General features: G+C 35.7%; 1 long non-coding RNA gene and 1 pseudogene across 6 annotated transcripts; one reads left to right on the plus strand and one right to left on the minus strand.

Moving 5' to 3' along the window:
• The first annotated feature begins 4,214 nt into the window (after positions 1 to 4,214).
• On the plus strand, positions 4,215 to 5,123 carry LOC111991995 (dehydration-responsive element-binding protein 1A-like; annotated as a pseudogene).
• A 4,208-nt stretch (positions 5,124 to 9,331) lies between these two features.
• On the minus strand, positions 9,332 to 17,199 carry LOC136066209 (uncharacterized). 6 transcript variants are annotated; one of them, XR_010627654.1, is made up of 7 exons: positions 16,962 to 17,199; positions 16,251 to 16,328; positions 16,034 to 16,143; positions 15,556 to 15,619; positions 14,554 to 14,646; positions 10,946 to 11,058; positions 9,332 to 9,508 (listed from the first exon to the last, which is right to left on the minus strand). It is a non-coding gene; the product is annotated as an uncharacterized LOC136066209 (long non-coding RNA). The 6 variants fall into 6 exon arrangements; XR_010627655.1 differs by lacking the exon at positions 9,332 to 9,508 and adding an exon at positions 9,522 to 10,062; XR_010627657.1 differs by lacking the exon at positions 10,946 to 11,058.
• Between the last annotated feature and the right edge of the window lie 8,319 nt (positions 17,200 to 25,518).

The following is a 25,518-nucleotide window of genomic DNA, read 5'->3' on the forward strand; positions in this document are numbered from 1 at the left end:
ACTCAACCATGAAACTAAACCAACATAAGATCAAAAGCAACATTTTTAACATTGATTGAAATATTCCAAATTTATTAAAATTTTAAAATAATCCTCTCTAACATAATAAACCATAAAATTTAAGAAAATATGAATATAGTTTAGTTACACCAACTGGCAAAAAAATAAGCAAAACAACTACCACCATCTAAAATAACACATCAGATCAAGGCAAAGCCGTAAAGCACAATGCATTGGAACCAAAGTTTTTAATAGATATTTTCACAAACATCATCTGTGCATTTCAAAAACAATATTAAAATCACGTCAAATATAAATCAGCCACATTTGGGCTAGAGAGAGAGAGAGATGAGAAAGCCTTAAGATAAGAGGTCACAAGGGCAAGCATAGCCGGTGGTGGTGGTGGTGTGGGACTCTGCGGCTGATGCAACCATGGAGATTCGGCCATGTTTTGTCCCACAGAAAAGTATAGAAACAAATATTTTAAAGTTTGGGGAAGCTAAAGAAAAAAAAATAGAGAAAGTGAGCTGAAGAGAAGAGAAAATGGAGAAAATGAAGAAGAACAAAGTTTTTCTCCAAACTAGTTTGGAGAGAAACTCTTCAAACTTCTCATATATTTCTTTTTTGGTTGTGAATTTTGAAATCTAACTGTTGAATTTCATATTCCTTATGTTTTAAACATGCATATCAAATTTCGTTCAAACCGGATATTATTTACTATTTAATCAATTAACTTAATTTTTTATATACAACTTTAGATTACAAAAACCTAAAATTATAACATTTGTTTGATGACATAGCAATTGATCTTTGATTTTCTTGAAATTTTGTGAGCATTAAGTATGTAATAATAACATACAATCTAACGATTAGATTTTCAAAATTCACACTCAATAAAAATATATATGATGAGTTTGTAAGGTTTCACTCCAAACTTTGTTTAATGAAAAAAGCCTTTAGTGTTCTCTGCCGCTTGTCTTTTGCCTTTGCTTTGTTTTGTTGTCTCTGAGGCTTTTAAGCCATTAAGTTGAGAACCCTACTATTATATCAATTATTTTATTGATGTGGGCCCATGTGTTGTTTCATGACCTAGCCAATTCAAATATGAAAATTTTACCACCGCACTCCCTTGGTGTGATGGTCACTCCACAAGTATAAGTGCTTGTGGAGTGGGAGGGGCAAGGGCCGGGGTTCAAGTTTTTAGGAGGGAGTTTCACACACATATACAATTAGATTAGGCTAGAGTAAAATTCTATCTTGTATAAAAAAAAATAAATAAATAAATAAATTTGGCTTTCAAACCGTAACAGACGTTAACAGCTCTCATTTATTACAATGAGCTGGGAGTTCAGATGAGGTAGGCAAATTTTAATGTGCTGGCATGCTCCTATTGTCCGGGACTAGGCAATAACAGGTTGCAAAATAAAGTAAAATGGGCAAGTATTGGTTAAAAAAAGGATTCGATAATGTCTTGACTATGTTATGCTGAATTTGATACCTATACAGCATATACAACCAAATATTCTATTCAGTATAGAGAGTAGAAACACACTCTCACGCGCATAACACATACTATGTTTTTGCTTTTTGCCACGGCAAAACTATGCCCAATCATTTTCACTCAAAATCTTTAACAGGACAAATTTTCAACGTGTCACCATACAATACCCCCAATTCACTTGGCTCAAAAAGAAAATCAACTGTTACAAATATCCTATTACCAACAAATATCTTCCATTCCAAATTACTTCACAGCCTGGCAACTTATCACAATAAGCGTGTCTACATATCACAATCAGCGCGTCGACTTATCACACTCCTAGTTCTTTCCTTGGCGTTTTGTACAAGTCCTAACGTCTGTATATATATGTCCAACTCTCATTCTTCTTAGTTCTTACTCCCTTCAACAAACACAAACTCCACTTTGCTTACTTATATCGACTGCTACTACTTCAATATACAAACTAACTAAACTCAAAGTACTGAGAAACAAAGAGTTTTAAGACATACATGGATGTCTTAAGACATTTCTCAGACCCACAATATCTAATGGGGTCTGATATTTCGTCCTCGGGGTCAGAGAGTGACAATGCTCGCATGTTCAACTTGTCAGACGAGGAGGTCATGTTGGCTTCGAAGAATCCTAAAAAACGAGATGGGAGAAAGAAGTTCAAGGAAACAAGACATCCAGTGTACCGCGGAGTAAGGAGGAAGAATTCAAGAAAATGGGTATGTGAAGTGTATAAAATACAGCCATGATAAAGAGCATAACTAAAAAAGGGAAAAATTGAAGAGAAACAATATATAAGAAGGCAGATAGAGTGGTTACATACTAAACCGGTGTGGGTTTTTAAAAGTTAACATTTGTAAAAACTTACCTTTCAAAATTTTTGGTACTCATTCTAATGCAATGCCTCAATCACTATGATCTGTGAACTGTAGCCTATGTATCGCAACTGCAGGGGAGAAAATTAAATTTTAATTTTAATTTTTTAATAAAAAGCACTCAAATAACTTGACAAAAACGAACAAAGAGAACATCAGAAACAAAAACATAGAAAGAAGGAATGCAATAAATACCAATTGTAAAAAAAAAAACAACATAAATAAAAAGTCATGCATGTTGATTTTAAATAGATCCCAAAACGAATGCAACCCAAATAGGCAAAAATGAAACAAAATATGAAATTGAAATTCATGAAAGCAAACCTAAGAAGACAATAGGGTAAGAAATTAAACCAAATCTAACCCGTCTATTTACATAAATTAAACAAAACTACAGATAACCAAAATACCTAAATCATAACAAATCAAACCAAAATACCTGAATCATAAATAATGCCCAAATGATTCTCCCAAAAAAAACCCCACTTTCTAAAATTAAAAACAGAATTTATGGGCGGCAGCCCTAACGGTGATGACAGAACTTGTATGGCACCCCTCAGATTTATCTTTCTATCTCTCACATCTACTGGTTATTCAAACTTGTTGTCTCTTTGTCGTCCTCTCTCCTTCTGTATCGGCTTATTCCAAACAGTTATTAAAAGAATCTTCAAACGATGTAACGATCATTCTCTTGTGTCTCTAAACTGTCTTGGTGGCAGAGATCTGAGTGGGCAAGTTCGCACTCTATTGCAGAGAAGATCGGCAAGGAAGGATTTTGTTTTGGCCGTTTGTGTTTAACGAATGGAAACAGCAGATGCTTTTGTTTTTAAACTTTGTGGAATGAAATGCTAACGTTTGGTTTTGAGTTTTTTATATTTATAGTTGAGAGGCTTTCAAACGCCGTAGAAGTAAAAGTTAAAATTTTTAGAATACTGAAACGGTGTACCGTACGGGTCTTTTAACTTAAAACTCTCCTAGAACGTTGCACCATGCGGGTCTTTTAAAGAATAAATCTACACATGTCAGCTTTTTAAGGGGTCATTTTGCCTTATGTGTCAGCACCTGGTAAAAGTTTCTGCTATTATATATAGTATATGATTATTTTATTGATGTGGGCCCATGTGTTGTTTCATGACCCAGCCAATTCAAATATGCAAATTTTAAATTTGGCTTTCAAACCGTAACAAACGTTAATAGCTCTCATTTATTACAATGAGCTGGAAGTTCAAATGAGGTAGGCAAATTTTAATGTGCTGGCATGCTCCTATTGGCTGGGACTACAAGGTCAGCATGCTGACCTTGTAGTCCGGGACTAGGCAATAACAAGTTGCAAAATAAAGTAAAATGGGCAAGTATTGGTAAAAAAAAGGATTCGATAATGTCTTGACTATGTTATGCTGAATTTGATACCTATACAGCATATACAACCAAATATTCTATTCAGTATAGAGAGTAGAAACACACTCTCACACGCATAACACATACTACGTTTTTGCCACGGCAAAACTATGCCCAATCACTTTCACTCAAAATCTTGAAGAGGACAAATTTTCCACGTGTCACCATACAATACCCCCAATTCACTTGGCTCAAAAAGAAAATCAACTGTTACAAATATCCTATTAGCAACAAATATCTTCCATTCCAAATTACTTCACAGCCTGGCAACTTATCACAATAAGCGTGTCTACATATCACAATCAGCGCGTCGACTTATCACACTCCTAGTTCTTTCCTTGGCGTTTTATACAAGTCCTAACGTCTGTATATATATGTCCAACTCTCATTCTTCTTAGTTCTTACTCCCTTCAACAAACGCAAACACAAACTCCACTTTGCTTACTTATATCTACTGCTACTACTTCAATATACAAACTAACTAAACTCAAAGTACTGAGAAACAAAGAGTTTTAAGACATACATGGATGTCTTAAGACATTTCTCAGACCCACAATATCTAATGGGGTCTGATATTTCGTCCTCGGAGTCAGAGAGTGACAATGCTCGCATGTTCAACTTGTCAGACGAGGAGGTCATGTTGGCTTCGAAGAATCCTAAAAAACGAGGTGGGAGAAAGAAGTTCAAGGAAACAAGACACCCAGTGTACCGCGGAGTAAGGAGGAAGAATTCAAGAAAATGGGTATGTGAAGTGCGTGAGCCAAATAAGAAGTCGAGAATTTGGCTTGGGACTTTCCCCACCGCAGAAATGGCGGCGCGTGCACATGATGTGGCAGCAATTACGCTCCGCGGCCATAAAGCGTGTCTCAATTTTGCGGACTCAGTATGGAGGCTTCCAGTTCCGGCATCGGCAGCAGCGAAGGATATTCAGCGTGCGGCATTGGAGGCGGCTGAGGCATTTCGGCCAGCAGAGTTGGAAGATGTTTCTGGGGATGACTTGAGGCGGAGGTTAAAAAATGCAGCTACAGCAGTAACAGTGGCTACGGAGGCTGAGATAGAGCCGGAAAGTGTGTTTTTCATGGATGAGGAAGCGGTTTTCGACATGTTCGGGTTGTTGAGAAATATGGCAGAGGGGATGTTGTTGCTTGTTGCCTCCACCGCCTCATTGGTATGGTGGAGATAACATGGAAACTGGCAGTGAGGTTTCATTGTGGAGTTATCGAATTTGATTGTTATTAGTAATAGTATAGCTTAGTGCTGCAGTGTGGCGATGTCATACTGTACAAAAGAATTTGTTGTAGCATGAAAATAAAGGAAATCTCCTATTTGAGATAACGTGTGAACACATTACCATAAAATAAAATGTTCTGAAAAAGAAGAAGACGACGTGGACACATAGTGGACGAAGCTCAAGTGCTGCCATCTGAAAGTCTTATCTTGATGACTAGACTTGGAAAAAATAATAATAATAATAATAATAAGCACTGCACTGCATTGGAAGGTGATATTAGAAAAGGCAATGCCAAGTTGCCAACACGTGGATGTAGATAAGTGGGGGGACTTGAGAATGGAGCTTTTTGGAAGCTTCCTTTTATTTATAAATAGCCAACATATTTGTTTATTTATGGCTAGCCTCGTCAAATGCGCATTTTGCCGATGGTGAGACATTTTTTTTTTCTTAATCTAGTGTCATAAATTTTCTTCTTCTTTTTAGAAAACAAAATTTTGGATAAGTTTGTTTTTAACACGTAAATTAATAGGAGAGTGTCCTATTTTATATGCATTTTAAGTGAAGTTGAAGATATGTTTTTACGAGATTATCTACAAGTTTTTCCTTATTAAACCTAAGGTTTAGAGATATTCCTGAATTATATAAAACTCCAATCCAAAAAGAGAAATCTTCTTATAAATATTATAAATAAAACCCACCCTAAATTTGATTATCTTTTTTCTAACTAACCAAGCTAATCACTTTATTGCTTCTCAAAAAAAAAAAAAAAATCTAATCACTTTATTTTCATTTTATTTTTTAAAACACTATATTAAATTCAAAAATTTAAGGCCCCGAAGGCATGAGCAAATATGACTAGTGTTGAATTGAAGGAGCCCAAAAAAGATGCTGCAGTTTGAGTGTTTGGATATGGCAAAAGCCATATTGTATTAAATTATATTCCATTTTCCATAATGTATAACGGGTTGCGTTAATGGGGCACCGTGAGGTGCCCATTAACAACAATTTTTTTGGGACATTTTTTGGTAATTTTTTTTGTCTTTTTATGTCTTTTTTTTTCTAGTTTTATAAGTTATGGGGTCAGCTTTATAGAGAGAAAAAACATATTAAAATAAACTGTAGAGTTATTTTTATGTTTTTCTTTTTCATTGATCTAATTTTTTTTATTCTGTGGGATCCATATTAGGAAAACCTTAGCAAGCACTGCACGGTATTTATTAACATTTTCCATATATAAATACATGATATATTTGCAAAATAAGTTTGTACTTTAATATTTAGTCTACCTTTTGGGGCATTTACATAAATCTAAGAAAGAAAGTTACTCAAATGTTTTATTTTCGTTTTATTTTTATTCTTTCTTTCAAATTTCTAAGAAGAAAAAAAAACCACACATTTTTGTCTTGCATACTAGTTCAGCTAAAAAAGGAAGTCATGAAGCAAAATTAGGCCACAAAACTCCTAATTCGTAGAGAGAGAGGGAGAAATATTATAGATTCTTCATTCTTGTTGTAATAAATAGATAGAGAAGAGGTGTATCAATAATATTTAAAAAAAAAAAAAAAAAAAGTCTGGCAAAACTAAAGGCTAAAGGATAAAGTAAAAAGAAAAGGTCGAAGCATTGAGTTTGTACTATTGTTTCATTCAACATTGTTCTTCCTGACTAATAAAGATTTTATAAACAAAACATTAAAAATAATGACATATTTAATATGGTAACAAGGCTAGTATGAAATGTTCAAGAATACCAAAATAATGACACATTTAATATGGTAACAAGGCTAGTATGAAAAAAAATTTAACCATCAACAGGCTACAATATACAATGTTGTGTATAAGAATAAAAATATTGAAATAATATTTGAGAATCAAATAAGAACAATTGATGTTGATATGATCTTGTTGTGCCTGGCAATAAAACGGTCTCAACGTCGCCATTAAGCATTTTCATTTTCAGAATATAGCCCCTCTATTGTAGGGTTCTAGAACTTCATTGCATAATCTTAATCACAAAAACTAATCTCAATGCTATATTACCAATGGGAAAATCAATACCTTGTCTTTTCAAGATCAAAGTGTCAATTGTACCTAATAAAAAGGTTTAAAATCCAAAATCTAAGTCCAAATACAAACCCAAGTCGATGGCTTGACCGACCAACTCGAGCGATTCCTGAGGGATGGAAGCGTCGGCGTCGAGCGAAGCCGAGAAACCCATGACGGCGCGCGACGCGACTTCTCAGATCATCGATGTTTCTTTCTTCAACCCGGACCCAAATTTTCTACATCACACCGGTAGATCTAGATCACTGACTCCGATTTCGACGCAATCGTTTTGATCAATCTGCCGAAACTCCAAATCGCGGTGGAGTCCAAGTCCGGATCTGGGTTTGGATTTGGGTCCAGGTTCGGTTTGGGAGCGTCGTTGCTTTGGGGTTGGTCTGGGTCTTTGGAGAAGATGGATTTGAAGAAATCCATTATAGTTAGCTCCTTGTACCCATTTCTTACTGATGTTTGGGTTTGGGTTTGTGTTTGGTTGACAAGGAATATATGTTGCTGGGTTTGTGATTGTTATTGTGGATTTTTAAGGGTTCTAAGGTAGAGAGAGGGACAGAGCTCATTCTTTTTTTTTAGGGTTCTAATTGGGTTTTAATTTTGGCTTATATAGTAAAGGGGATTTTTTAACAGAAAGGGCAGAGGTGGATAACGGGGGTCTAACGAAGGCCACCTCAGGTGGGTTAAGTGACAAATTTTAAACCACGGGTGGACACTGTTAAAACGGGCCAAACCACAAGTGGGTTAACTGCAATTTCCCCTAAATACTATAGATAAAACCCACCCTAAATTTGATTATCTTTTTTCTAACTAACCAAGCTAATCACTTTATTGCTTCTCAAAAAAAAAAAGAAAAAATCTAATCACTTTATTTTCATTTTATATTTTAAAACACCATCTTAAATTCAAAATTTTAAGGCCCCGAAGGCATGAGCAAGCATGACTAGTGTTGAATTGAAGGAGCCCAAAAAAGATGCTGCAGTTTGAGTGTTTGGATATGGCAAAAGCCATATTGTATTAAATTATATTCCGTTTTCCATAATGTATAAGAGGTTGCGTTAATGGGGCACCGTGAGGTGCTCGTTAACAACAATTTTTTTGGGACCTTTTTTGGTAATTTTTTGCCTTTTTATGTCATTTTTTTTTCTAGTTTTATAAGTTGTGGGGCTAGCTTTATAGAGAGAAAAAAACATATTAAAATTAACTGTAGAGTTATTTTTATGTCTTTTTTTTTATTGATCTATTTTTTTTTATTCTGTGGGATCCATATTAGGAAAACCTTAACAAGCACTGCATAGTACTTATTAACATTTTCCATGTATAAATACATGATATATTTGCAAAATAAGTTTGTACTTTAATATTTAGTCTACCTTTTGGGGCATTTACATAAATCAAAGAAAGAAAGTTACTCAAATGTTTTATTTTCATTTTATTTTTACTCTTTCTTTCAAATTTCTAAGAAGAAAAAAAAAAAAACCACACATTTTTGTCTTGCATACTAGTTCAGCTGAAAAAGGAAGTCATGAAGCAAAATTAGGCCACAAAACTCCCAATTCGTAGAGAGAGAGGGAGTAATATTATAGATTCTTCATTCTTGTTGTAATAAATAGAGAGAGAAGAGGTGTATCAATAATATTAAAAAAAAAAAAAAAAATCTGGCAAAACTAAAGCCTAAAGGATAAAGTAAAAAGAAAAGGTTGAAGCATGGAGTTTGTACTATTGTTTCATTCAACATTGTTATTCCTGACTAATAAAGATTTTATAAACAAAACATTAAAAATAATGACACATTTAATATGGTAACAAGGCTAGTATGAAAAAAAATTTAACCATCAACAGGTTGCAATATTCAATTTTGTGTATAAGAATAAAAAGACATGATAATTGAAAATATAAACATTTTTTCATTAAGATAATACCAAAAAATAAAATCAAATAATTACTTGCAAGAAAAAGACATGAATCCAAAGAGTCTTTTAGAGAGACTTCCAAATTGAATCTTGAAATTTCATGGTCGGTCAACAAAATTTTAAATAGACCTTTTAGAAATAGATTTAGAAAATTTGTATTCCTTTACCACCCATGCACTCAAGGAAAAAGAAAGTGCTTTTTTTTTTTTTTTTTAACTCTAATAATTTTTTATTCAAAACATGTTCCAAAGGTCCAAAAGATTATCAAAATAAAATTATGCTAGTCCAAGAGAGATTATAGTTGTCTTTGTTTTTTGTAGAAGCAAATATAGGTGACTTTGACAAACAATAATTAATAATTAAAATATTATGATACTCAAATCCTGTAGTATTAATCCATGAAATGCATCAAACTACAATAGTAAGTAGTGTCACAAAATTCTACACCAAAGGAAAATGTGGAGCAACAAACAAAGAAATACAGGATAAAAAAATTCATTGAGTTTCCCCTAAATGCAGACCATTGATCCTGGAAATTTAAGAATATTGTCAGATTGTCTAAGAAAAACTTTCCCAGTAATGTAATAAAGAAACACATTAGAGCACAATTAGTTATAATCAGGGATCAAAATTAAAACTAATATTCAGGATATATATTCTAACTACAATGAAATTCTAGCAATAGCATAATACAATTTAATTGAGTGTTGGAATCAACCAACTTCAGACTTCAATTGTATAAACATTATATCATAACAATTCTAAAATATTTTGACTTTCAGAGGTTTGTGTCATTTGTATTTTCTAAATGTTGATGGACTTTTTTGTTTCTAGCAATGATTGATGCTTTAATTAACTGGCGCCTCAAGAAATAGCATAATATATGCATATTGGCCATTCCTTTGGAGCAACTAAATCAAACATAAGTGTAAATGAAACTCTAGTAGAAGATGGTTCCAATTGTTCCCATGACCATTCTCCTATTTTTCCTAGCTAGTGTAGGACCATTTAGTTTGGAAATTATTTCGTCTTCCATGCCTTTTTCTTTTGGTGCTCTATTTAATTCGAAATGAATCTGCTTGACTACCAAATGTATATTGAACAATATATAAGAAAACCTTGAATAAAAGAAAATTACATTAGCTCACATTTAAAAAAAAAAGGTTGATTTATGAATCCAAAATCTTCTCAACTACATTACCACCAACAAATCATTTCACTTGTCCTTACTAAATTTGCTTGCAAATATGTAAATTGACTGCTTACAAATAAAGAAAATATACATTGTTACACCTCTGTGATATAAAAGACACAATAACCAACATCTTGAGTTATTCTTGTTACAGTACAACGTTATGGGAAAACAATGCACTTCAAAACACTAAAAAAAGTGGCATAATCTTTAATGGGAGGTTGTAGGCATCAAGACCTATTATAAAAATATGAAGAATAGAAGTATTTGCCTGTTTTAAAAATACTAAACATTGATATATGAAACAACAAATGAGTTCCACTAACCATTACATATATCATGAATTCCATCCAACACATGATAGACATTATTAATTTAGTCAACTTTGAAAGCAAAACAATATATATATATATATATGAATAAAAATTCTACTTTGATTTTAGTTTAATTTTTTAGTTTTGTTTTAGACCTACTATCATATAGTATATCTTGAATTTGTTATGCCTTCCAAAAAGAAAAGAAGAATAATATTATTACATCATAACCAAAACAATCAGATTGGCTAAAGAAACAATATATTTTTTTAAAATCTTATAGTTGAAAATAATAATTCTTTACTACAAATTGGCAGGACTGATACATACAAATATTTATGCATGTGCACATTTATATACCTTGCCACCCCTTTTTTTAACTATGCCAAAATTCCAATGAGATAATTATGATAAATCTTTAATCATCTCAAAACAGAATAAAAGTACTTATAGAGCATACTCTTAAAAAAATTCCAAGGCATAGGTAGGAGCTTTCGCTGTGAATGACCTCAAGCTATGTATTCACACCCAATTTTGCATCCCACCTTGGCCGTGGGAAATTTTAGACCAACTCTGTAAAAAAAAACTATTCAAGTTCTATTTTGTCAACCCACAAATTAGCAAACAATATTTTTAAAAGGCAATCTTTGAACGAAAAAACATATTATCACCAAAACTAATCAAAGACGTAAATGTGTTTGCGAAATTGATTGACCAATTGCAATTTCTATAAGTTTTTATTAAAAAGATAAATTGCACATACAAATGTGACCTATAGAAACTAAAGCAATAGAAATCCAAATTTAAAAATCAAAACCCTCAAATGGAAATCTCAACACATAAAAGTAAAACACATGAGAGCTACATTACCCTCACACCAATCTTTTCTGTAAGGAGGTTTAAAATATTTTCACTATTGTTAATGCCCCATCATAACAACATTAATTTTTTCAAGATTCTTCTAATTTAAAAATCATTATGAAGTTTCATCTCTTTAAATTTTATATAAGAGACATTTAATACTGCATGACTATGAGAAATTTCATCAAATGTATGGCATGCAACATTGACCAAAAAAAAAAATTTTATTCTAGACAGATTAGGTCTCAGATTGGACTGGTAAAAAAAAAAAAACTGTAAAAAATTGGGGAAAAAACGGATAAAAGAACTTGAAAATGGAACTATGTGTGTTATAAATTGGGGAAAAGACACTCAAAGAACTTGAAAATAACGGGTATAAAAAGAACATACAAAAAAAAGAAATAAAAATGTTTCAATAAAGAGAAAGGATGGGGCAGTGAACGAACAGAGCAGAGAGGGGATGGGGCAGAGAACGAATGGAGCAACAATTTCCGTCTCTTTCTCTTTCTATGTATAGCAAGATTTTTTTTTTTTTAATAACAGCAAGCCTTTTGATTACACAGTTAGTTTTCTTTTTTATACTAAGAGACTATTAAACTGTGTTATGGTGTTGCTAAACAGTAAAATGTTTCATTTTTTAATTGGGAACGTGGCTGAAAGTTAGATGACCTTTTTTCCTACATGGCAACACCGCCTTAATTGTAGGAAAAGGCTTCTTCTATTTGGCAGGTTTAAATAAATGAACCATTAATAATAAAAACATTTGAAGGTTGAGTAACACCAAACTCAAGTTTAATAACATAATTTAGCATTGCTACTTCATTTTGTATATAAGTGATCAATAAAATGGAACATAGTGGTTATAATGAAGGTCATTCATATTAGGGTAGCATACTGAATTCACGAAATTGAGTATATATACTTTGGACAATGAAATAAAATTAGGCATTATATTAATGAACTAATTTATGGAAAAAAAAAATTATAAAACTACATATCCAATCATTTTGACAGGAAACCAACTATTTTAGAATTAGTACCTATAATTTTAAGAATTAAGATACATACTTTGGCATTATAGGTATTCCACTACTATCAATTATTACACCAAGACCCACAAACACTTGTAGGGAAAAATGATGGAGACCATAAACCATATGTAAAAACTCAGCTTGAAATTGCAATGAATAATTTCAGAATCATCATAAATTCAAATTCAAATTCCCTCAAAATCACAACAATGTAATCTTTGAGGTAGACTGAATTAAAAACCTCAGAAATACAAATTAGGCAAACTGGTTAGAAAGCATAGCCAAAACAGAAAAACAAAACAAAAGAGAATCCTAACAATATATTTTGCTACTGTAAATTGATGGGAAAAACCTAACTGAATCATAATATGGTTTTATAGTTCAGTCCAGTCCAGTCCAAAACAAAAACTAATTGAATCCAAATACTTCTAAAGAGATGATCATGATCATCGACATGAACATTCCCTTTAAGAATCAAAGATGCACAATAGGATCCTTTATTTATATATTTTAATTGAGTCATGTGAGTTTAAGCGTAAAGAGCACTACAATATTTAGCCATACAAAACCTAAGAAATCACCCTATACTAAGCCAGTCAAAAGCATTGATGTATCTTAATTCTAGTAAGTTTACTCTAAAAAGATATTTATGTAAAACTACTATTGGTACACTTTCCATGTTGTTTTCATTTATATTCTAGCCCTTAAAAGTATAAGGGGGTGGCTGTGGTCTGGACGTATTCCTTTAGGCATATTTCAAACATATTACTGGGAAAAAAAATGGATCGAAGATATACTAACTGGCATCATACAGCTATGGGTTATCCTTTGCTTTCTCTTTTGTAGGCATTTATTTTATGAGTCAATAGTGCAATCATCTTAATGGTATTAGTTTCTCAAAAAAAAAAAAAAAATAAATCTTAATGGTATTAAAAGTTAGAGGATTCTTTTGTAGGTATATATTTTCTAAACAACATAATACTAAGGAAATAAAATGCAGGTCTATAAGACATGTTTTCAAACACATATCATGCTAAAAAACTCAGTCAACAGTCATGCAACACTGTTAACACACTAAAGATAAATCCATTATATATTAATTAGAAGCCCAATTATTAAAACAATCTAAATATCATAGCCTTTGAATTATAAGTCTGGAGTACCCTAAAAAAACAAATCCAAATATTCCAAGCAAAACCAAATCATTTCAAAGGCTGCAGAATGAAGAAGTAACTGATTTAAAAATCAGAGGAGAAAAAATGAAAAAAAATGAAGATTTTGGTAATCTAACAATCAATTAAGATAAACAATCTTTCTCCAAAAAAAAAAAAAAAAAAAAAAAAAGATAAACAGTATACATAAACCATATCGTTTGAGATCAATGCATGTCACTATTTGAAGGCCAAAGAGGTATTCTGTATTAAGTGTGATTCAATAACATAAATTACTAACGACCAGAAAACTAATCTTCATGATCATGTGCATGGCAGTATACACTAAAAAATGGCATAAAAAAATATTTTAAAATAAGATCAGTGCGAAAAGGTATTTAACAGAAGTAATAGTAAGTCCTAAACACAAATACAAAAAAGTATAGTGTCTCATATAAGAAAGGTGAAGTCCTAAAAAAGTAATAAAACCTGTGTTAGTGGCAGATTGCCTCCCTACTTTCTGCTCTATACACAGAGAAAAATCAATGATGGATAAACTGGGAGAAAAAGAAGCATCATGTATTGGAGGAAAAAAAACGGATGAAGCATGGAAAAAGAGTAGGGAAGAAAAAAATTTAGAGAATATTGATAGATAAAATCTAAAGTGCTAAAGCCTTCTTCACAATTGTCTTTTCCAATGACCATAAGATTCATAACTAATGCCCATTCCCTTATCATTTCACAGTTGCCACATTACAATGAAAATTTCAATGTCATACATATAAATTCAATGTATATGCCAATCCGAATGCCCACCAAAAGCCAAACACAAACAGAGAAACCAAAATATTGAATCAAAAATTTCAATGTCATACATATAAGTTCAATGTATATGCCAATCCGGACACCCGCCAAAAGCCAAACACAAACAGAGAAGCCAAAATATTGAATCAGAAATCTAATATCGATTCAATCAGCTCTCTATGATGATTGATTTACTCTATCCAATATTGATGCACACATACCTCAATCTTAGAATTAGTATCAGCAAGCCTTCGTTTAATATCCCTTGCTTTTGAAAAGAAAACCTTCTCCACATTAATATCTGCCTTTGCACTCTGCAGAACATATTTTTTTGGTATGAGTAGAACATTATGAATAAAATTTCAATGTAAAATTGTAGATTACATCTTGATAACATAAATCAAATTACATAATTGTATCATCCCAAAACACATCAAAATTTAGCCAAAATGCATTATATTTATATGTTTATTGCATAAGGTAGTTGCTTTAATTTATAGGATAAACATGGTTCAAATTCCCCCCTCTCCATTGCTGTAAAAAAGTTTCCCAATTATATTTTTGAGAACCTATATAAAGTTACTTTTTCATTCAAAATTAAAAGCTTTAATTCTAACTTATCATCAAACATAATCATAGGCACTAAACAGTACAGGTAATTGCAGATTAAAATACAAAAACATATGAATAGCTTTGACAATACAATTACCAAAAAATCTGATGGCATTGAAAACAAATTCAAAGAAAGAGAACAGTTTTAAATCCACTCATTTTTGGAAAACTTAAAGCCCAAACTTATACCAAATGAAATACATAAATTCGCTAAAAATAAAATCCTATCTACCAATGAAGTAACATGAGTTCTTGTAGCATACATCAACAATTGGAAGATTTAGCAGGTTGTAGCCAATAGTGGAATTTAGAGTTTCTTTTGCGAATTGAGATGATCACTATTCAAAGAAAGAGAATAGTTTTTCACCCTCTCATTTTGGTAATAATTAAAACCCAAACTTTTACCAAATGAAAACCATAAATTCACAAAAAAGAAAATCCTATTCACCAATGAAAACAGAAAGAAAACAGGTACTGGCTTTGTAATAAGCATCATCAGCAACAACGATGATGAAGACACAAAAAAAGAGGATATAAAAAATTCTTAGATTAACAACTTTATGTGTTATATCATACATTTACCAACAGTAAATTAGGAAAAAGTACTGTACCTCCTCTATCAAAATTATCTGTTGACTGCATATGAGTAACCTGCATGCAAAATTTCCTTAGCAACTGAAAAGAACAGAGGATTTTAGTCAATTTGAGATGTCTAATCTCCTTAATGAGAGAAAAGAGATAGTGTTGGTTTAATTTTTCTAATGATCTTTATTTCTACACTTTTCCGTATAAAATATAGCCATGATATGGATTACATCCAATTGAAAATAATTCAAATAGCAAACTAATTAGAATTAAAATAGCCGAAACAATTGGCTATGAGATAATAACATCCTAATGAGTAATGACAACCAACGTAATCACCTAATCTATTCTACAAAATAGAATGAGTTTATTTCAAATCCAACTACTGCTAAGTAAAGGTTCAATTCTCCAATTCACTCTATAATAGTAAAGGAGAAGAAGATTAAGAAAATAAAATCCAAAGCAGTACAACTGAAAGGGAAAAAAGAAAGAAATCAGTTTTACCGGTAGTGGTTTCCCTGGCTGACCAGTGGTGGCAGGCTAGTGAAAGCAGGCCCCGGTGCTTTCTCTTCGAGCGTCACTGAGTTTCTTCCAACAGAGGAAAAAGAGCATAACTAAAAAAGGGAAAAATTGAAGAGAAACAGTATATAAGAAGGCAGATAGAGTGGTTACATACTGAACCGGTGTGGGTTTTTAAAAGTTAACATTTGTAAAAACTTACCTTTCAAAATTTTTGGTACTCGTTCTAATGCAATGCCTCAATCACTATGATCTGTGAACTGTAGCCTATGTATCGCAACTGCAGGGGAGAAAATTAAATTTTAACTTTAATTTTTTAATAAAAAACACTCAAATAACTTGACAAAAATGAACAAAGAGAACATCAGAAACAAAAACATAGAAAGAAGGAATGCAATAAATACCAATTGTAAAAAAAAAACAACATAAATAAAAAGTCATGCATGTTGATTTTAAATAGATCCCAAAACGAATGCAACCCAAATAGGCAAAAACGAAACAAAATATGAAACTGAAATTCATGAAAGCAAAGGAACAAAACCCAGAAACTAAAAATTCCTAATAACAATTCATTTAGAATTTGATCTTCTAGGTTGTTTCTCTGATTTCAAATCCCTAAATTGACAACAAACCTAAGAAGACAATAGGGTAAGAAATTAAACCAAATCTAACCCGTCTATTTACATAAATTAAACAAAACTACAAATAACCAAAATACCTAAATCATAACAGATCAAACCAAAATACCTGAATCATAAATAATGCCCAAATGATTCTCCCAAAAAAAAACCCCACTTTCTAAAATTAAAAACAGAACTTATGGGCGGCAGCCTTAATGGTGATGACAGAACTTGTATGGCACCCCTCAGATTTATCTTTCTGTCCCTCACATCTACTGGTTATTCAAACTTACCGTCTCTCTATCGTCCTCTCTCCTTCTGTATCGGCTTATTCCAAACAGTTATTAAAAGAATCTTCAAACGATGTAATGATCATTCTCTTGTGTCTCTAAACTGTCTGGGTGGCAGAGATCTGAGTGGGCAAGTTCGCACTCTATTGCAGAGAAGATCAGCAAGGAAAGTTTTTTGTTTTGGCCGTTTGTGTCTAACGAATGGAAACAGCGGATGCTTTTGTTTTTAGACTTTGTGGAATGAAATGCTAACGTTTGGTTTTGAGTTTTTTATATTTATAGTTGAGAGGCTTTCAAACGCCGTAGAAGTAAAAGTTAAAATTTTTAGAATACTGAAACGGTGTACCGTGCGGGTCTTTTAACTTAAAGTTGTATACGTGTCAGCGTTTTAAGGTGCCTTTTTTGCTAACGTGTCAGCACCTTATTAAAAGCTTCTGCTATTATATATAGTATTAGATTAGATTAGATTAGATATATATATATTGTGGGGCCCGTGGGCTTGATAACCACAGCCCATCGCATAGTAGGCCCAAGGCCAACGCCGAGGAGGACTGACTAGCCAAGGCTAAGTCAGACAAAGCCTCTTTTGTAACCCACGCCGAGAACCTGTTCGTCCTCGGCATTCTAAGGATAACTTTTGGGAGGGGACAAGCCCAGAGCAAGCTGTCACATTCGCACTTAATGCATTCACCTAACCCCTCTGGCCGCATTAATGGGGATATAACCCCTTGGCAGGGCAACGTTGATCAGAGTGAAACACTTGAGTACTGATAAGGCCTCTGATGGGACGGACGGTCAGAAGAAAGGCAAATGGATGATCAACAGATGGAATAAGGAGATAGGCAGATGAAAACTATATAAGAAAAGTAAGTAAAGTAAAAGAAGGGGGGGAAAAAAAGAAAGAAGAAAAGGGTCTCCTCGGCCACGAGCCGAGGAGCATCCCCCCATTTGTAAAGAAACTCTTAGTATTTTTTATAAAAGAAAGTTCATGCATGGTGATCGACGGCCAACGCCTAAACCTTTAACCCACTCTCTATAAATTTATTGTTTGGGCTGGATTGGGCTGAAAACCCATTCATATTCAGGGTCAATCCAAATTGAGTCCTTACAATTGGCGCCGTCTGTGGGAAGGATTAGGGTGCTGGCCGGCGCACTTGGCGAATGTTCTAAGTATTCGTTTTATAGTAGGTTGAAAAAAAAAATGGAAGATTTGACAGTGAAAAGAGAAATCTTGATATTATTATTTCATAAATAGAAAGAGTACATATTACAATCAGAGGCTCAGGCAGGCATGTTTTACAAACAAATTTACAAGCTAATACTACCAGCTATTTCTACAATCAGAGGCCCAGGTGGAGCCGCCCTAAGAAAAACTAGCCGGTGGGAAGTGACAAGCCGTCCCTTTATTGGTATAAAGAGAATGGGAGAGCTTGACAAGAGGCGGAGAAGGGGAAGGGCAATCATGTTTTCAGGCCACCAACAACTCCCTTCTCGGTCAGGCAGAGCTGGAACAAAGAGAGGAGCAGATGCAGGGTCTCCAGGATACCTTCTCCCATGATGTTCCCTCGATTCTCTCCGATCCTCACGAGTGTTGGCCGTTGGAGACGGCAACACTCGAGCACCGCCCATGAAGTGAATCCGCACGTCTTCCTCGTCGGGGGTGTGCTCCGAGGAAAGACGTTAGGTTCTCTAACAACCCTCCTCTGGGACACCTCGAAGGGCGCCATCAGGGTTACGCCTAGACTCTGCCGCACCGAAAGCCCAGTGGGGGCTGCAGCCATACCGGTTTTTGTCAATCCCGGTAACAATTCCGACGGGGTTGTTAAAAGGGCTTGGGGAGCTGGAAGAATGTGTTTTTTCTGTTTGCGTTGAGAGGTCCATGGATTGTGGGGGAACCATCTCCTCACTTTATATAAGGGTTAGGGGTTGGTGAGAGTTAATTCATGCAGAGTTCGAAAAGAGAATTATCAGCTGGGCTAATAATGAAGCTGCCAATTTCCAAGGAGGCCGTAGACCGTTGGACTCATGTTAATTCACGAGGACATTAATGAAGGCGCGTTTCGCGCACCGAGGCGTCCAGCGCGGAACAGGAATAGACAAAGGGCGCTTCATAAATGAAAAAGATGGGGCCTCGAGCTGGAGGCGAGATCAATGCCACGTGTAAAGATCATAATCTGACCCAAAGAGGAATCATCTCCAGTAAAGCGGTCTGAGGACAAACATCCGCTTACAGAAAAATAGAAGTGGTAGACAGAACCAAGGTATTGCATGGTCCTCGGACCCAAACCTATGGTAAAACTACACACACCATTATACCTGGGTACTAGACAGAACCAAGGTATTGCATGGTCCTCGGACCCAAACCTATGGTAAAACTACACACACCATTATACCTGGGTACTAGACAGAACCAAGGTATTACATGGTCCTCGGACCCAAACCTATGGGGAAACTAGATACTTACAAAAAAATAGAAGTGGTAGACAGAACCAAGGTATTGTATGGTCCTCGGACCCAAACCTATGGTAAAACTACACACACCATTATACCTGGGTACTAGACAGAACCAAGGTATTGCATGGTCCTCGGACCCAAACCTATGGAAAACTGGATACTTATAGAAAAATAGAAGTACTAGGCATAACCAGGGTATTGCATGGTCCTCGGACTCGAACCCATGGAGAAAATAACTATCTGAAGAAAAACCAAAGCGTTACTTAGAGTCAAGCTATAATACGGTCTTTAGATTTATATTTGAAGGATAACAGATGGTTTCATGAGGCTAACTCCAGAATAGAATACGAATATTAAGCAGAATACAATAGTAAAGCAAACAAAAGAAAATATCATTAGTTGGAAGCGAAGTATTAAGTATTCAGTTCAAACGGAAAGTATACAACTCCCTTACAACGCCACTGAGGCAAGAAACAAAATGAGATAAAAGAGAAAATAAACAAATTTATCCTATGTCGTATACTAGTCTCCTTAACTCAGTAGGCAAATTAAGTCAATAAGTAAATCAAAAGGCTTTGGCCAAGGCCTAAGGGCTTGGTCTCGAAAGGTCCGCCGGAGGACTTGCCACGTCTTGTGGTATTCCCTGACCCTCGGTTATAACTTCCCCCAACGCTCTCTGGGGCTCAACCTCCTCGGATGGTTGGTCAGTTAACGGTGTATCCTCGGCGGTCTTATCGTGACTCTCAACCGCTGGTAATGAGGACCCCTCCTCGGGAGCAGCAGGTGCAACCTCGCGAATGGCAATAGGGTAATATACCCTGTCCTCCCTCCTAAGATCAGATGAGACATCAACCCCTGCTTGGTTGAGGGCTTCATGCCAGGTCTGAGAACAGTAATGCCTGCACACTGCAGGAACTTGAGCCCGAAGGGTGGCTTCAGTCTTAGCCACCCCATCTGCGAAAGCATTCTCCTCTGCCTGTTCTACAGAGCGCTCAGCGTCTATTTTTGCAAATACCGCCTCGTCTTTGGCTCTCACAGCCTCGTCCCTGGCATACTCGGCAACACCTTTCTCATGGATTGCCGCGGTCAACTTTCCCTTCATATAGGTAATGTTCTCTTTGGCAGTCTGTAATTGACCCTCAACGTCTTGCAAGCGATTAGTTTGATCCTCAGCTTGCTTCCTGGCCACGGCTAGGTCGGAGACAGCAGTATCCCTGGCCTTCGTCATCTCTTCCAGATCCTCGGTCGCCTTTTTTAGGTCGGCCTCAGATCTCTTGAGAGTATTGGCAGCCTCCAAGAACTTGTCACGCTCTTGCGCTAAGGCATTGCTATGGTCATCGACCTCCTCGCCTAACCTGAAAAGGGCCTGGATAGCCTGCCAATAAAAACAAGTAACTCCGTAAAGAGAAAGGAAGGTATTAAGTGACAAACTTTGAATAAAGTGAATAGGTGCCAAAGGACCCACCATTCCTAGATACTTCTTAAGGTCGAGGACAACCTCTACCCCAGTCATATTTCTTAGCTCGGCCATGTCAGTGGGAAGAAGAAGAGATTTCTCCAGGGCCTCGGCTACAAGAGCCCCCTCGGCTCCTTGAGATTCCCGCATCGACGCGTTATCCATCAGGGGCTGATCATGAAGCATGGCAGCGGGCAGCCAGGCCTGAACCTCGGACTGCTGGCTGGCCTTCTTACTCTTCCGTTGATCACCGAGCTTCAGTTGCTTCGGAGGCCTGCGAAACCTACCCTCCTCGGGCGGGGAATGGGATTTGCTCCCATCCATTGGCTCCTTACCCTTGGAAAGTCTCTTCCTTTTCGGGTCATGAGACTCGGTCTGAGGGTCTGATACTGTGGGGACAGAGGACGACCTGGTTTGCACAGTTAAAATCTGGGGCGGAGGTGCTGGGGGCTGGGGCTGCGACTCTTCTGGTACACCTTTCTTGGAACCGCCTTCGAGCAGGTCAAGAAGATTGGTTTGGGGCTGTCTTTTTAAACCCATCTCAGTCGGAGTACCAACTCTTAGGGACTGGAGATCGGCTTCGGACAAATGAGGGTCTCCTAGATCACCAGAGGGATCCTCGGACTGATCAGCTAGGTTGAACACGCTATATTCGTCCTCAGAAGAACTCAGTTCAACCACCTCCCTTGCCTTCTTAGATAGTCCTTCCTCGGCCACCGTTACTTGCTGGGATGAGGAGGGACCTGCTAGCGGAATGCCTTCAGGTATATAAGACCCCTCAGTAAATGCAAAACCGTCTTCCACCACGGTGATCTGCGTAAGCCGAGGGTCACGAGCTCTAATTACGTGCTTCGGGACTAGGAATGATTTCTGAGCTGGGTCGCATCCGAGGATGTGATGAGCAGCTCTGACCTGGTTATCGGTTTCGTTTAGGAAAAGGTCCGACCTAAGAACGGTCTCCAAATCCGCTTTGTTAACCAGATGGAAATGACGTGCAAAGGCGTGCGGATCTGTGGCAAGAAAAGTGAAACTCTTATGGTTAGTCAACCAAATCGAATATACAGTTATAAAACTTGAGAATACTGAAACCTAAATTATCTCCTACTTCGGATGTCCTACCTGGCTCCCCCTCTACTGTTGGGCAATGAAAGCCGTTGTGCCACTCTCCTGACACTATAAGAAAATCTTGAGTCAACCCCCTGTTGGAATCAGGAAGACACTGGATGAGACGAATCCTATCGTCCCTTGTCTTCATATAATACGTCTTACCCCTCAGGTGATGAAGGTTATAGCACCAGTTCACATCATGGTGAGTTAGTCTCAGCCCCATTTTCTCATTCAAGATATCTACGCACCCTAATATCCTAAACACATTCGCGGCACACTGGGTAGGAGACAGGCGAAAATGCCTAAGATAATTGAGGGTCACCGGCCTCATAGGGATTCTCATCCCTCCCTCTACAAAAGCGAATATTGGGATCACAACTTCACCCTCTCTCCTCTTAAGGTACCACTCCCCTTCTTCACAGTACTTCAAACTCACATTATTGGGTATTCCATAGTCGACAATGAATTTGTTCATCATCTCGTCGGACTCGACCAACTTCTTAAACTTACCCATTCCCCAAAGACAACTAAAAGTTCTAAAAGAAGAAAAGAAGGAGTAAAATCAAGGAAATTTGGGGCCGCTAGAAAAAGAAGACTTACAGAAGTATGACAATACTCTTCAGATAGTGTACAAGTCGAACCAGATTCAAATCATACGCGTCAATAATTGTAAGCGCGAAAATTATGAAACCAGGCGAGTCAAACAGGTACTTATACTCCCCTTAGGTTCCCCAAATGTAACCGCTTGCTCATAAAAGCAAAAGATCATGCCGTTGAAAGTGGGAAACGTGGTGCCGCCAAAATTTAATGCGGGCACCCATTAAGTCTTGAAACGCTAAAAACGCGCATCGGGCAGTCAAAAAGCCGCCAGCATCAACACAAAACGAAGTGGGGCGGCTCGTCTAGAGGGCCCGCAGGTATCAACCCCTCCTCCCCGTCCGAGGGAACGTGCAGCAGGGTTTTGAGGGGCTATTGTGGGGCCCGTGGGCTTGATAACCACAGCCCATCGCATAGTAGGCCCAAGGCCAACGCAAGAAGGACTGACTAGCCAAGGCTAAGTCAGACAAAGCCTCTTTTGTAACCCACGCCGAGAACCTGTTCGTCCTCGGCATTCTAAGGATAACTTTTGGGAGGACAAGCCCAGAGCAAGCTGTCACATTCGCACTTAATGCATTCACCTAACCCCTCTGGCCGCATTAATGGGGATATAACTCCTTGGCAGGGCAACGTTGATCAGAGTGAACCACTTGAGTACTGATAAGGCCTCTGATGGGACGGACGGCCATAAGAAAGGCAAATGGATGATCAACAGATAGAATAAGGAGATAGGCAGATGAAAACTATATAAGAAAAGCAAGTAAAGTAAAAGAGGGGGGTGAAAACAAAGAAGAAAAGGGTCTTCTCGGCCATGGGCCGAGGAGCATCCCCCCATTTGTAAAGAAACTCTTAGTATTTTTTATAAAAGAAAGTTCATGCATGGTGATCTACGGCCAGCGCCTAAACCTTTAACCCACTCTCTATAAATTTATTGTTTGGGCTAGATTGGGCTGAAAACCCATTCATATTCAGGGTCAATCCAAATTGAGTCCTTACATATATATATATATATATATTTTATTTTTTTTTTTAGTTTGAGTGTTGTACAAATTAAACCAAGGTTTTTGTCCACCATACCCTTCTTTCTTTTGTTTTGTTTTTATTTTTTTTATATATAATTTTTAGTGGGCAGCCTAATTAAAATACGGAAAAGATCAAATATCAATTGATATATCATCAATCAAAGGTTTAAATTTCAAGTTTTTGTGGTTTAAAATTATTCATAAAAAATAAGTTTATCAATCGAATAGTATAAACATCCAATTCAAACAAAATTTGACATTCATGTTAAAAATATAAAGAACATCAAATCTAATAGTTAGATTTTTAAAATTCACACCCAATAAAAATATATATGAGAATTTTGAAGTTTTTTTTTTTTATTTTTTTATACTTGTTTGGAGAGAAACCTTATTCTTAAAAAAATTGGTTTGCCCACCACTCTTTTCTTCCTCCACGTGTTTTCTTTTCTTTTCTTTTCTTTTTTGGCAAAAATACAATTTACACCCTTCAAATTTGGTGAATTGTCATTTTAGTCAACCAAGTTTAAATTCTGTCATTTTGGTCCATTAAGTTTGACAACGTTATTATTGTTAGGTTCTAAGATATTAGGGACTAATGTATTAGAACTTTAATGTGTAATATTGGCAAACCATGATCAAAACGTTTAGTCTAGATTTAGGCTGCTCAAAGTGTGTTTATGTGTAAAGTTAGAATCAAGTGTATTGCAGGATTTATTATGTAAATCTGCAAAGCTCGATCAATTGAAAATTAAACTCAATTGATCGAAGCTTGTGCAGATTGTTTTTTTTACAGAATTTTCCAACTCAACCCAAGCTCATATGACGTGTAGGGTTTTATGTTTTGCCTTAAGTATAAAAGGAAAAGCCCTAACCACGTTTTTAGGTTGTTGTTGTTTATGCTGTGTGTATGAATCTCTTATGAGATCTAGAGGTGTTTGCCTTCATGCATACTTAAGGTTATCAAGATTGAGATTGATGTCAAGAATTTGGTGATCGCTTCCCTTGCTGCATAAAGAGCTTAAAGAAAACATAAGTGGGAGTACTTGTTGTTGCTGTGAATCCAAAAAAGAAGTAGTTCATAGACTCGGAGCTATTACGTGGTCATGGTAATAAGTTTTATACTCGATGTAGCAATAAGATGTTAGTGGTCTAAGTCGCTATTGTAAAACTTCAATTTTTTGATAATGGATCTGTTTTACCTTGAGGATAGCTAGGTTAAATCCTCCCCAGATTTTTTACTAGTTTGGTTTTCCTGGGTTATCATATCATTGTGTTCTTTATTTTCCACATTGTTTACATGATATGATTTACTTGTATTAACCTAGATTTGAATAATTTACCTAAGTAATCACTTGACTAAATAACTAGGTTAATCAACTTGTGTTTTAAGGGATCTAAAAACATACAATTATTTTAGTCTTTCCTTCTATTGTCTTATAAATATTATCATTTTGAAATAATTTTTACTGTTAAAAGCGCATTATATATGGTGTCATTTTACAAACGAAAATAAATGAAGAACTAAATGATAGCTTTGTCAAGGTTAACTGATTAAAACAATAAAATTTAAACTTAGAGGACTAAACACCAAACTTATAGTGTAAATTGAATTTTGATTCTTCTTTTTTTTTTTTTCTTTTTTTTTTTTAATTCTCGATAGCGCTGGGTTCATAGTATTCAATGGGCAATTCCGGCAATCTGATCCAGACTGCCACCGAGGATAATGTTGCAGTGGACGCCTTAAATTCAGGCTCCCATTGCCTAATTGCTAAAAAGTGTTGCCCAATGAACCAAGGTCCACCCTTCAATATACTATCTACATCACTTGCTAATTCCAACTTCACCAAGAAAAAATCAAAACCCAAATCTATACATTCCATATTACCTGTCGGCTTCCACATACTCCTAATTTTTTCAACCAGAA

The sequence above is a fragment of the Quercus suber genome, unplaced genomic scaffold, assembly GCF_002906115.3.
Source record: "Quercus suber isolate HL8 unplaced genomic scaffold, Cork oak 2.0 scaffold_3B, whole genome shotgun sequence".
In the NCBI taxonomy this organism is placed as follows: Eukaryota; Viridiplantae; Streptophyta; class Magnoliopsida; order Fagales; family Fagaceae; genus Quercus; species Quercus suber.